Source organism: Bubalus kerabau, chromosome 19 (assembly GCF_029407905.1).
Source record: "Bubalus kerabau isolate K-KA32 ecotype Philippines breed swamp buffalo chromosome 19, PCC_UOA_SB_1v2, whole genome shotgun sequence".
Lineage (NCBI taxonomy): Eukaryota > Metazoa > Chordata > Mammalia > Artiodactyla > Bovidae > Bubalus > Bubalus kerabau.
Genome location: NC_073642.1, coordinates 42893990 through 42907925, shown reverse-complemented (window position 1 = coordinate 42907925; position 13936 = coordinate 42893990). Strand labels below are relative to the sequence as shown.

The 13936-nt window shown below is 46.0% G+C and overlaps 1 long non-coding RNA gene across 2 annotated transcripts in view; it reads right to left on the bottom strand.

Annotated features, from left to right (window-relative positions):
- LOC129634312 (uncharacterized) overlaps positions 1–13694 on the bottom strand; it is a 79450-nt gene extending 65756 nt beyond the window's left edge. For both annotated transcript variants that reach the window (XR_008705551.1, XR_008705550.1), the window contains exon 1: positions 12977–13694. This is a non-coding gene — a long non-coding RNA (uncharacterized LOC129634312). The remainder of the gene's footprint in view (positions 1–12976) is intronic.
- Between the last annotated feature and the right edge of the window lie 242 nt (positions 13695–13936).

Sequence of the window (13936 nt, the reverse complement as noted above, 5' to 3'; positions counted from 1 at the left end):
TTTGGGTGGTCACTTTCTTCAGGTCCATTTTTGGGGAGACTGAGACACAGGGTAAATACTTTGCCCAAAGCTCCACTGCTTATAAGTGACCAGGTTAAAATAGCATTTCAAGGCCTCCAAGTCCAAGCATTCTCCTCGCTTCTTAGTCATGTACATACAAGTAGCCCCCAGCTAACCTCACCAGCTTGTGTTTATTCTTTGTGTACAGATAAAATTAGTCAGTCACGAGCATTTACGCTAAATGTCCAAATTAACACTGGGAATGTGTGTCGAACGAAGCCAAAACTGTTGGTGGGGGTGGGGAAGGAGGAAGGGAGAAGGCTTCTCTCCAGTCCAAGGGATTTGGAACCATACCAGCAAATCTGCCCCCGCTTTCTAGACTCCGTGCTATGAAAAGAAAGATCAGGACGTATAGTAAACGGCGTCACACCAAACTCCATGCCCAATTCTTGTAGGAAAAACACAGAAGGAGCTAAAAATGTAACCTGTGTTGGATCCCTGCACAAAGTGGGCCTTCATTAGTTATCACTACATGTTGGTCTAGAAGAAATATTTCATTAGCTACACTCTTGCTGTAGATTTTATCTAGTTGCCATAGAAACTTGGGAGGAAAAGCTTGTTTCTAACCCTTGGACTAGGTTTGCCACCCAGTTTTACAGCTCTATTTAAAGAGCCCCCTTGTTATTTTAAACTCTTCCCCTTCTGGTCTCCTATTTTCTTCTCCTATGAGACAGCTGGACGGGACCTGTTCATGACCTTCCAACTGCGACTTGGCATGTTTTGAAGGCACAATTTCTGAGGGGAGATGGCAAGAGCCAATATTGCTTTTCTGTGTTTATCTCTGAGAAGGGCTCTGGTCGCAACAGAATTTTTTTAAGCTGAGGTTTCACTTCATCAAGAGTAAAAATGAATTGTTCTGTTTCTATTGCCTCTACCAAGGAAGCTTCCCTGCGTAGCCCAGGTCCTTACAGAAGTTGTAAGCCCCACCCAACTCCCTAGACAGCCTCTAAACTGGAAGTGTCTAGTTTCTAGACACCCTGAGTCCTTCTGTTCTCTCACAGGCCCCCTCTTCACTGCTCCTAGAGTTTCTAAATACACTACTCGGGCTGTGCTTGTCTGCGCCGCTTTCCCTCCCCAAGGGATGAGCACATGTACCTCAGAGCGGGAGTCTAGGCTCAGCTCACAGACAGTGGCTCCCAGGATGTGAACTCCTGCCTGTCTCCATACTGAATGAGTGTCGTCCCTTTCCTCTCCTGTCTGGGGACTCATTCGGCACAAATGGAGATTCTCATCTCATTACAGTTGGGTTTGCTCCACAGGAGAGAGGGGGGTGTCAGATGGTGAGTTGTATTTATGGTGGGAGACAGTCAAGGCCTGGCCCTGCTGTGGTTTGGAGGTAAGGTTGAGGGCCAAATGCTGGGCCCCCCTGGAAGTTAGAAAATATAAGCTGGGAAGGATAGGAAGACTGCTCCCAAGCTTATTTTGATCGTAGATGGAGGTGAGCTTGGGTACATGGCCGAGAATGATATCACATACATGACATACTACTCCTGCCAAGGCAGAGACAGTCTCCCAGAGAGGAAGTAGAGCTACAGGTCTCATCTGTGTCCAGGAGCACGACTGCCACACCACGGACTTAACCTCTCCAACTGAGGATGAAAATTGGGTATGATGGCCTACTAAGGAAGCTGCCAGGCAACCCCACCTTGCAGGGGTGCACCCAGTTAGAAGGGTGTCTTGTATTAGCATTCTCTTTCCTGTATTAGCTCTGGGGAGCCTGATTATAGAGCCTGATAGAAAGGCCTGGATGACTCTCACAAGCATAGGGGAAGATAAAGATTCATTACAAACTGTTCTGTTCCTGTGATTACTAACAAACGAGTGAGATAAGCTGGCTCATCAGTGAAACACTCCCTGGAGATGAAAGGGCTTCAGGGTTGCCAAGACAAGTAGTCTTTCCTTGGTAGAAAGTTCAAAGGTGGCCACTATGGCTGGGTGGGTGTTTACACCTGGCTCTAAGCCGACAGTATCCAGGTGAGTCCTGGATGTGGGCAAGGAGGAGTTCCAGTTGCACCTATGGGATGCTTATAGCTACAAACCCCTTGTTTGTCACATTTGCAAATGCCTCTCACGCTTCAGATAAAGCTTGATGCATATAGTAGATAGTAAACAAGTGTTTGTTAAGCGTATACCAAGTTGTTGTTGTTTTTGCTATAGGTCATGCTGCTGCTGCTGCTAAGTCACTTCAGCTGTGTCCGACTCTGTGCGACCCCATAGACAGCAGCCCACCAGGTTCCTCCATCCCTGGGATTCTCCAGGCAAGAACACTGGAGTGGGTTGCCATTTCCTTCTCCAATGCATGAAAGTGAAAAGTGAAAGTGAATTCGCTCAGTCGTGTCCAACCCTTTGTAACCCCATGGACTGCAGCCTACCGGGCTCCTCCACCCATGAGGTTTTCCAGGCAAGAGTACTGGAGTGGGGTGCCATTGCCTTCTCCAGCTATAGGTCATAGATTTCTTTTAATAACAGTTTTATTGAGATACACTTCACAAACCACGAAACTTGCTGCTTTAAAGTATACAACTCAATGAGTTTTAGTGTATTCACAGAGTTCTACAACTATTACCACAACCTAATTTGAGAACATTTTTCACTACCTCTCTCCAAAACTCTGTATCCATTAACCATTCTTCCCTAGCCTCTATCCCTCACCCCCTGGCAACTACTGACTCAGTTTCTGTCTGTGACAACAGTTTTCTGACAATTGCATCCCACAGTTTTATGGATTTCTGCTTAAGCACACAAAGCAAAATGTCCACCCAGGTCACATTCTTCAGAAAGCATCCCCTGTGTTATCCTGGTTCTAACTAATCCAGCCTCATCCTTTCTATCACTTAAAAGAACAGATGGCTTTAGCCTTCTCCAGGCCAAGGCTGAGTCTCTGGATTGCCAAACATGCTGATGAGCACTGAAATTCAGCCCAGAATCACAATGAGAGCAAATGTGAAATACCTGGACATCGCCAAACTAACACAGGCCTTTCCCCATGCTCTAGCACCATTTAGCAGCAACGGAGGCCACCCATTCTGGTGCAATGACTGTTAGCGGAAATGGGGCATGCTAGGTCAGTGATGGGGGGTTGGGCTTAGTCTGAAAAGGCAGCACTGAAGATGGGCAGTGGTGTCAGCCAAGCGACTTCACATGCAGAAGCACCAAGACCTACTTTAGGATGAAGCCTGGAATCTGAAGCCCCGGGGTTTGAGATTACGCTGGGAGAAGTGGAGATAGCCCAAAGATCTGAAGCCCAAGGCAGAGCTGATTCAGGATCCAGGGTGGGCAGCCAACTCCTGAACACAGGAGTCTGTGCAGGCTGAACAAGGTAGTTCTGAGGACTATTGCCAAATAGCTTGTTGCTACTCTCAGTCAGATTTCTTAGCCCAGTGCAGCAGCAGTTCTTGCCTGAGAGCATTTTAAAGGTACCATGGGAACTCTGACACTGGGAACTGAGACTCACTGGCAGATAACAATCTGGAGGTGGTCAGTTCTTCCTTCAACAGCTTAGCCTATTTTGAAAATGAAAGTTGGTGAGGACAAAGCTCCAGTTCCGGGAACATCATGGCGGCTTCCCTTAGAAGAGGTGGCGAGGCTCTGTGTCACGTTTACAGACAACTGTTAACGTGGCTTTTCTAAGAATGTGAGCTTCTCGCAGACAGTTGGTGTCATTTTCATTTTTGTATCCCAGTGCCTAGAAGTTCTGGCACATAACAACCACTCAATACAGACCTATTTAGTGAGTAAGTGAATTTCTAGTACCTGACTCCATAAAATATATGCTTTCATTTTTTTTTTTCCAACTTCTCAAGGAAATAGGAGGGAAATACAAAGAAGCAGAACTTTCCACAGAACTCAATGGCAAAAAGAGTACCCCTTCTCCAAGACTCACTGCATTGAGGAGGGCAATTATGATAAAATATAAATGTGTGCTTTTAAATGTGCTACTCTTATCAGGGGGAAAAATGACACTGCACATCCAAGAGGAAAATATGTGAGCTGAATGAAGATTTAAAAAACAAAACCAAACAATTGATGTAAGGCCAGGGAAACAAGCTCTTAAAATGCTGGTGCAGAGACAGCGAGTACCACACATGTGTGTCTACCCCCTTCCTCCCAAGCCCATGACAAACACCACTAATCAAGTTTAGGCTATTCTTTCCCACCAAACTGAGGCTTAACTTCAGAATCCTTGTCAACACTGTATTTCATGCGGTCATTACTGGGTGGTTGGTGTTGATAGACCTAATATAAGCCATTAGTCACGGCTGAGCTGGAGTGTAGGAAGGACAGGGTGGTGAAAGAGTGTGAGGTCATCTAAGGAAGACAAGAAGGGGGACTGGGAGGAGCCCCAACAGACGGCTGAGATCTGTGGTCTGGCTCAAGCCTTCTACGGAGGTTGTGGGCTTCATAGGCAGAAGTCTCAGCCTAACTCAAGGAACGCCCTGGGGCTAGATCTGAGACAAAGACAGAAAATGGCCTAGTTTTCCAAGAGCCCCAAGGGGCTAAGCTAACAAGTCGGGTCACCTGGCAAAGTCTGTTACCCCAAAGCCTGAGTCCAGAAAAGCAGGCAGTTCACTGAAAGAGGAAGGAAACAGCGTTAATTCTGTGCCAGGGCCAGGTGCAGAATAACTGAGTCTGCCTGGAAGACATGCTTGAGCTATAAGCTGCTTGAACCCCAAAATCTGCTGCCTGTGCAGAAAATGCTGGTGGTGTACAATTTGATGGAGCAAACTGCTTCTGCCCCCATGTTAGGGGTGACAGGAGGACAAGGAAGGACAGATTCGTTTCACAAGTGAAGGGAAGGGACTTCCCTGGTGGTCCAGTGGCTGACTCCAACCTTCCAGTTCAGGGGTCCCGGGGTTCGATCCCTGATCAGGGAACTAGATCCTGCATGCCTCAGCTAAGACCCAGTGCTGCCAAATAAACAAACGTTTTAAAAAATCAATACAATGTTAGATGAAAAAAAAAAGTGAAGGGAAACTGATAAAGGAAAAATTTCTCTTCTCTTGTCTTCCCAGAAGGGGATAACACAAAATGACCCGAGTATAGCTTTTTGCTTGTCAGTAGCTCCTTTGTAAGCCTGAAATGTCTGCATCTATCTTCAGCCAAGTTCTGTAAGGGCATGGGATTTCAGTTTCTTTTTTGAGGTGGAGGAACGGGAACCCAGACAGACTGCATGACGAGTTCTCTGACACACAGGAGACAGCTGGGATCAGCCTTCACGCTCTTCTTATTCAAGACTTGTCTGGGCTGACAGTGGAAACCATGATGCCCTCATCACAACAGCCCTGAAGAGAAGTGGTCAGGAACCGCTATGAACTGAATTTGAGTTTTTCTATGGCACTTTTCCTCTGAGAAGCTAGAAGTATTTTCCTGCTTTACACTGAAGGAACTCAATAAACATATCTTTATGTCAGTAACATCTTTCTAATATACATGTTTGACTACAGATCAGAAGAGCCAGTATATGGGCTGGCCCACCCATTCTCAGAAGCAGTGTGGAAAAAGAAAAGTTAGGAAGATTTCAATTTCAGCTTTAGCACTTACTAGCTGTGCAGCCTTGGGTGGTTACTTTCACTCTCTGAACAACTGTAAATTTAGGGTACAATTCAGTCCTAAAGGAAATCAACCCTCAATATTCACTGGAAGGACTGATGCTGAAACTCCAATACTTTGGCCATCTGAAAAGATCCTGATGCTGGTAAAGACTGAGGGCAGGAAGAGAAGGGGGAGGCAGAGGATGAAATGGTTAGATAGCATCACTGACTCAATGGACATGAATTTGAGCAAACCCCAAGAGACAGTGAAGGACAGGGCAGCCTGGTGTGCTGCAGTCCTTGAGGTTGCAGAGTCAGACACAACTTAGAGACTGAACAGCAACAACATTTACTTCTTAAGGGCTGTCCTGAGGATTCACAGGGTATATAAATAGCTTGACACACAATACATGATCAATAAAGCTAAATCCATCCCTCCTAGGTCAAGACAGAGGCTGGTGGCTTTGTTCTTATAAAGTAGGCAACATGGAAGAAGTCGCTTAGAGACAATTCTGGACTCCTGGATGTCCAGACGTCCAGGCCAAAGCCCCTTCCTCTTCTCCATCTCTTGCTGTCTCACTGGCCTGCAGGCTAGGGTCAGGGAGAAGGCTGGGTGGACTGGCCCCCAGGGCCCTGGTTCCTAAACAAAAGCACGCAGCTGCACCCTGCCCTCAGGGCTGCGTTTGAGTTCATTTCAAACCGTGGACCGTTTGGAGAGAATTCTCATCACCCTTTTTTGGGAGGTGACAGAGCATGACAGTCTGAAGGGGAGGTGGGAATTAAGGAGAGACAGAGCAGGAAGCCATGGCACAGCCAGGACCCCGGTCACTGGGGAACGCTCCCCAAGGGCACCGAAGCTGGCTGCTCAATGAATCCGCTTCTTGGCTCAGAACATGCACGCCTGTGTCTCAGCCTCCTCCTGCCCTCAGGAGCCCAGGCGCTCTCCTCCCCTGGGCTCAGCCTCTGCCAGCTCCCTCAGCCAAGCCCACGGCTCGCCAGGAGGTCAGGTCCAAAACACAATTGAAACAACTGTAGTGAAGGCTGAGCAAACAGCCCCGAAACGATGATGAAAAGCTGAACCAGGGGAGCAGGCAGGCTGTCTGGGAAAGACACTAGAATGATAAATCATGGCCACCAGGCCTTGAGTTCTCTCCAGACCAGGAGAGTTGCCGGCAGTGGGGGTACAAGGCTCCCGGCTGTTCCTCCTGAGCACACTCTGGAAACACAGCACCGTTTCTTTTCAAGTAAAATGTTCACAAGATGGCTGTCAAGACCATGATGAAAGCCATTAGAGGAAAGTATGAATGCAGAACCCTAGGGACTTACGAGAAGGCAGTCAAAGGCTGGAATAGTTTAAAAACCAAACTTTTTCCCAGCCACCCCTGGTATGGTCCTGCCCTCAGCTGAGGCCCCAGCACGGCCTGGGTGCTTCACTGGGGAGGGAATGAAGCCCCACAAGGCAGCTGCCCTGGAACCACCTGGAAGACAGAACCATGGTGCCAACAGGAGGAGGTTACCCTGCAGAATTTGGCAGGAGGAGTGAGCAAAAGTTACACAGGGGGACACCCTGGGGAAGGGAAGGTTGACCTGCAATCTATACAAGGGGCATCAGGACAGCATGAAGACTCCAAAGCCATCTCCTTCCTCCTCGCTGGCCATCTGGTCCCTGGCCACTGGGGCCCACTTGTACCTTCAGAAAAATAAGACCTCAGGCTTTTGAAAAGCATCAGTGTCTCCAGCTAAGGCCAGCCTGCTGTTTCTTTCTCCAAAATGTTTTCCCAGTTCTTTTCCCCCTCTTCATTCCTGTATCACCTTAATCCAGGCCATGTCATCTCATTCTTGGATAACTGCAATGGCTACAATGCAGCCTTCTCAACCCAGCTCTCAGGTCTTCCTTGCCATGACCATAAGACTTTCTTATTTTAGGACTTTATTCTTTAATGACTTTTTTTTTTTTTAAATCATGAAATTCCCTTACTCCTAGTTTTACACTGTTATCCTATCACGCAGTGTCTGGAGCCCAGACCCCTCCCCCTAGCCTTCTAGATCCTCATAACCCAGCTCTAGCTTCTCCAGCTCGTGGAGAATCTGGACTTTCTGCTCCAGTTAAGCCGCTGCCTCCCTGTTCCCTGTTCAGGCCAGGCTCATCCCTACCTGCAGCTCTTATTCCTCCTTTCCACACCCTCCTCACCCTCCCCACCTAATCAAACTCTCCCCCTCCTTCCAGCCCAGCTGCAGTCCCCTTCACTCCTTGCCTTACAGGACTTCCTTGGCCTCCGTGCTCTCTCATTCTTCGGAGTTTCAGCTGAAATCAGCAGCTCGACATGGCTCTTGATGAGTTTCTGATTGTCTCATTTGTCTAGCTTGTCTGCAAGGGATCTGGGAGCAGGGCCACTGCTCATATCCTTCAATGACCTCAGGAGAACCAGGACAGAGCATGGTGTTCACACATAAAAGGGTCCCAATTCAAACTGGCTGGCTCTACAAAGTAGGGTGACCTTGAATTATAGTGAGGCCATTCATTTGACAAATGCCTACTGAATACCTACTATGTTTCATGACCGCAGTGTCATGATCACTGGAGACTACAGGGTAAGAAAGATGGGGAATTAATAGACGACAAGGAAGCATAGTTAAATGCACAGTTACCACACAGGCTGGCATGATGATGCTCTGATAGAGAACAAAGAGTATGCTACAGGGGTACAGAATGAGGGCAACCAACCCAGTCTCGGGAGACCATGGAATGCTCCCCAGGGTTGGTGTTTCTTAAAATAAGACCTTGAGTTAGCTGGTTATGGGTGCTAGGGAGAATGAGAGAAGAATATGAAAGAATAATGAAAGAAGAATTTTAAAAGAACTGAAAGGTTTAATGTAGCCTGATTGTTTCTAGAAATGGGTTTTCTCTATTTACTTGAACAGCCTCTATGCCATCACTAGTGATTAAATGATAATATAATTATCTGTCTGTATCTATTGATCTATCCATCCATCTATATATTCTTAGCCAAGAACACACATTTCCTGTGTGCTTGCCAGATATGGTCTGGGGAGGAGCATCTCTGTAGCTTTTCATTCTTAGCTGCCTGAGATGTTTGGGATAGTATTTCTTACAAATGGAGGGTGGGGAGGAAGGCGGATGGGAGAGGGAAGGATCCCTCTCTCTTACATAATACTCCAGCCCACTGGTTCCCCACAGTTTATTGCTATTCATAGCATTCCTTTTTCATCCAAAATGTAGGAATAATCTGACTGTGAAGCTATTATGGATAAAATGAAGAGACTGCTATGTACAGATCTGCATTCTCTTTCTATTGCTGAGAGTCAAAGGGTGAAGGTCCATCCCAGCTAGATTTTCACATGTTCAGACTAGCAGGGTAGTTCCTTGAACAGGAAAAGGTGAGATTTACACATTGCCAATTTCTCAGAACAGGGTCCCAGCCTGGATGTACTGGCATTTGATTATGCTACTTCTGGATTATTTATTTAATATTGCTTCATTAAATTTTCAAAGAGCACAAGTGGTTTGACAAATAAAACACGGAGTGCCAGGGTACGAAAATGGATGGTTATATTCAACTAGTAGTTTTGATCCTGAAAGAAAGCAAGTAGGATGTTTGTGTACTTATGCGGGAAAATAGGTACTATTTTGTGACAGAAGACCCTTCCAGTCACACTGAGACCCTTCTCTCTGTGGACCTGTGAACATAGCGTGCAGTGCTGCGTAGAAAACTGGACTCTCCCCAGTCTGTCCAAGCACCACAGCCTTCTACTACCTTGCAGGGCGATGGCTGGACCTCAGCCTCTCATGCTAAGTATTCAGGGCACAGACATCAAACTCCTCTTTGTCTTCCACGGGATGGCAAAAGGCTGGGAAACACAGTCAGGGCCCCACACCTCTATTGACTGGTTTGGAAACAGGAAGGCCCTGGCTGCGATATTCAACCACATTAAATGGCCGGCATTATCCGGAGCCTTGAACATGGGTTCATTGTCTGGCTGGTCTTTGCCGCTGAGCGCGCTGGAGAAAGGCCGTGCGTAATTAGGGGCCGCCTGGTGAAAAGGGCTCCGTTCACACCACATGCCCAGTTTTTGTCCTCGGAGGCGGGTGCCAATCTGAGAAAGGGTGAGCCCCACGGGAGAGACAGTATAAAGGATTTTGAGGCGGGGTGGCTATCTTGTTACAGTGAGTTTGAGTTACGGAGGAGATTCCCGGTCAGAATTTAGATATAGGGCAGGACACCTGCCTGCGAGAGAACCTAAGAGAACTTTGCTGCCGACAGCTGTGTACGGCGAGCGGTGGGCTCTTGTGCTGGGGAATTGTGATGTGTTTTTCTAATAAATCCTTCCCAGCCTGATGTGAATCGTTTCCAGGTACTTAGATGACTCAGTGACTTAATATTTCATTTTAAAGTGTGCTCTGCACAGGAAACACGGCTGACATTATTAGGATTTTTAGACTTTAGATGTGCCTCATCCAGTCAGGTTGGTTTCAGACCCTGAGGTGGCATTGTAGAAATATTTCCTATGAACATTAATAAACAACCCACATTATTCTCTAGAAAAGCAGAATCAGTCTTTTTAATGACATGAAAAAGCTTTGAAATGAGGAGAATGTGGAGGTTCTCAGCACTCCTGAGACATAAATTCAATCTCTCTGAGTAGAGGGTCTCACACCCAAATCGCCAGCTTTCATTTGCTAGACCACAAGGCTCCTTTAATTCCCTCACCCTTTAGCTTGTAGGTTTTTTTAAATAGCCAAAGACATTCTCATTCATGAGGTTCCCAGTAATTTGAACAAGCTAACAAGCGTTCCTTCCCCGTCTTGTGCGCCTAGCGTGGTTGTGGTTTCCAGGCTGACTCTGGTACCCTTCTCAGCAGTTCTGCTTTCCCCGCCCCATGGTCTGGCTGTGAAGATGCAGGCTCAGAGCAGTAGCCAAGCTTGGCTGTGTTGAAACCAGCCGTTGTGATTTAACCATGAACAAACTCGGAACCTTAGCCTTTGAAGGGAACCCGAAACTTATTTGGTTCAGTGTCCTTCCCCAAGTTATCTCCTCTCTAGTTGAAATCCTCACTACTTTGTAAGACGGCCTCTGTATCAGCTGACATTGCTAAATGCAATCAAGTTCTCTTTCCCAACACCCCACCCCAGTGATTCTACTCAGTCATTCCATTTCCTGGCTGTAACCCTGGTACAGCCCTCTCCAGAATGATCATAGCTAGTTCCTTACATATCATTTTTCTCTGCTGAAGTCTTGAAGGCAGGAGCCCTGTCTTATTCATCTTTGTATCCTTACTGAACAAGAGCTGAAAAGAAATGGACAATTCTTTCACTTCGGCACTAATTCATCTCACTCTATCAGTCAACCAAACCAAACTATTTAACTATTCCATGGTTCGAGCCACATTTCTCCAACTTGCTTGAAAAGGTTTCATGAAAGAGCCCATCAAGTAGCCTTCTGAAATCCAAACATATTCCCCTGATCTTTAGGCTTAACATTTCACTTAAAAAAAAAAGTGGAAATGAACTTGATTTGTTATTTCTTTTTACTGAATCCATCTTAGAACCTGGTAACCATGTCTCCCCTTTCTATATTTTAACAAACTATTTGTTAGATAACCCATTCGAGAAATTTGCTGGTGGCCAACGTTGAGATTACCAGCCTGTAGTTTGCAGAGTCCACCTCTGAAATTTGGGGTACCAGTTTGCCCCTCTGACTTGTGGCTAGTCATTTCTTCATAACTTGTGCAGAAACTATTAAAAAGTTGTTTCTCGATCCTACCTGCAATTATTTTGGTTCCCTGGAAAGTAATTTATCTGGCCTTGGAGACCTGTGCTGCAGTGCTAAGTCACTTCAGTCGTGTCCAACTCTGTGTGACGCCATGGACTTTATTCTGCCAGGCTCCTCTGTCCATGGGGATTCTCCAGGCAAGAATACTGGAGTGGGTTGCTGTCTCTTTCTCCAGGGGATCTTTCTGATCCAGGGATCAAACCTATGTCTCTTAAATCTCCTGCATTAGCAGATGGGTTCTTTACCACGAGTGCCACCTGGGAAGCCCTTGGAGACCTGAATGCTTTTCACATGCCCAGCTTCTCTCAATATCTTTGTCCTCAACTTGGGCTTTACTTCACCTTTCCAGGCTGCGTGCTCACTAACGAAGGAAGGCAAAAATCCAGTGTAACTCTGGGACCTGAAGTGCGGTGAGAGTCTGGAGCATTCCTGCCAGCTATTGGCAGAGGTGGATTTACTATGAAGTTCATGAAGCTTAATCTTTAGAGCCTCTTACTAATTTTGTATTCTTTTTCTTAAAACTGTACTGCCAAACCATGCACACTTCAAAGCACAGACCTATGGATCTGTCTTGGGTCTTGTGTAAGGTCACACAATTTGCTTCTACTGGAAGTGTTCTTATGGGTATTGCCAATAGCTGGTCTATCAAAGCAAGAATAGAAAATAGAGGGGTGTTTTATGGGCTAACCAGGAAGCTTAAAATACTCAGCACTGATACTACCATTTCACCAAGACTTTAGGAAATTCACTTAACCTTATTGTTGTTTCATTTCCTTACCCACAACATGGGGAAAATAATCCTTCTTTCTTAGTGGACACTCATTCAATGTTGACCCACTGCAGGTATATCCCACTTTATAGTAATTTGATAAATATAAAGAAATGTTTGTTGACACCATACACATTAAAAAGAAAAATTAATAACCATGACATAATAAGCCAGGTTAATTCTACAGGGGAATTGATTTAATTAGTGAGTGCTGAATTTTAAAAAAGAATATGATTTGCAGTAGGGAGAACTGACTTATGAACACAAGCCAAGAAGCAGTGGAAGGTTGAGTGTGCCCCTGAACCCTCTTGAGTCCCAGTTCCTGTGTCTGGAAAATGGAGATGACAATACTTCCTCAAAAGATGTTGTGGCAATTTACCAGGTAGCGCAGTGGTAAAGACTCTACCTGCCAATGCCAGAGACACAAGAGACGTGGGTTCAGTACCTGGGTTGGCAAGGTCCCCTGGAGGAGGGCATGGTAACCCACTCCAGTATTCTTGCCTGGAAGATTTCATGGACTGAGGAACCTGGCAGGCTACAGTCCATGGGGTCACAAAGAGACACTCACTGAGTGACTAAGCCTGTAATACTAAAATGCTCTGTAAACTGTGGAAGTGATTTATAGATGACTGGTGTTATTACTGCCTTCAATCATAAAAGTTATGCTGATTTAAAAAATCCAACCTACACAAAATTTCCTGAAGTACAGACTCTATACCATTGGCAATCATGGAGCACATGAGTTAAAACTTTGGTGAACAACAACGCAAATATCAAATGCTATACAGATAACCAGCAGTTTGAAAATCAATAAAGTATCCTACCTCAAAGAGCACATCTCTTCGATCCAGACCCCACTCTTTTCATCCAGCACAGCAGAAAAGCTATCGATGTTGAGATTCATACTGGGAGTACAGGATCAGTAAACTTATTATCCGACCTTATTATGGAATAAACATTCCTTCAGTTCCTTCTTTACTGTGTCCCAAACTCTGGGATATTTTGGTGATACTCCCCAGCCCAGGGAAACATTTCTCCAGAGTTTCAAAATGCTTGAACCTGAGTATTCTTATCTTCTTTCATTCACTCACAATATCACAAGTTCCTGACTTGAGACTGTCCGTTCAGGGAAACAACCTTGGACAATAGCTTCAGGTTGCCCTTGAGATGCTTAAGCTCCTTCTTGGCAGGAGAAATTTTACAACAGTTTCCTTTCAAAGGTTGCCGGAAGATTCAAGAAGGACTTCAAGCCTCTTGGACATTTTTGAGCACCTTGCTTGCAGGATTAATCTCCTAAGTTGGAAGGCTATTTCTTCACTTTGCTTAGCTCAGTTTAACAGCAATTTAAACATAGATTCCACTCCTCACAATCTGTTGTTTTACAAGGAAGACCTCATTTCACAAAGTTCCACATAGAGTGGAGCTTCTGGGCTCAATAGAGACAACTGTGTTCATTATCGCCAGCCTTGACTTTCATTTCAGTGAGGAATCCTGTTGCAGTTCATTATCTGCATTCCGGCTTCATCAGTCTCCATTAGGAAGCACCTTGCCTTTCTGCCAAGAGACAGTGAAGGTGAGTGGCCCAGTTCCCTGCCACAGGTGCAAGCTGCCAGCACCCTGCCCCCACCAAGCACTGCCCCCTCCACCTGCAGGCCAGAAACCCATCTTCCCTCATTAGGAAGAATGTTGTTTCTGAAATCACCTTCTGACATGTAGAGTCCAGAAAGCATGCTCTCTCCATCCCTCCCTGTGCCCCTTTCATTCCTGCCACTGGGGGCTAGCCC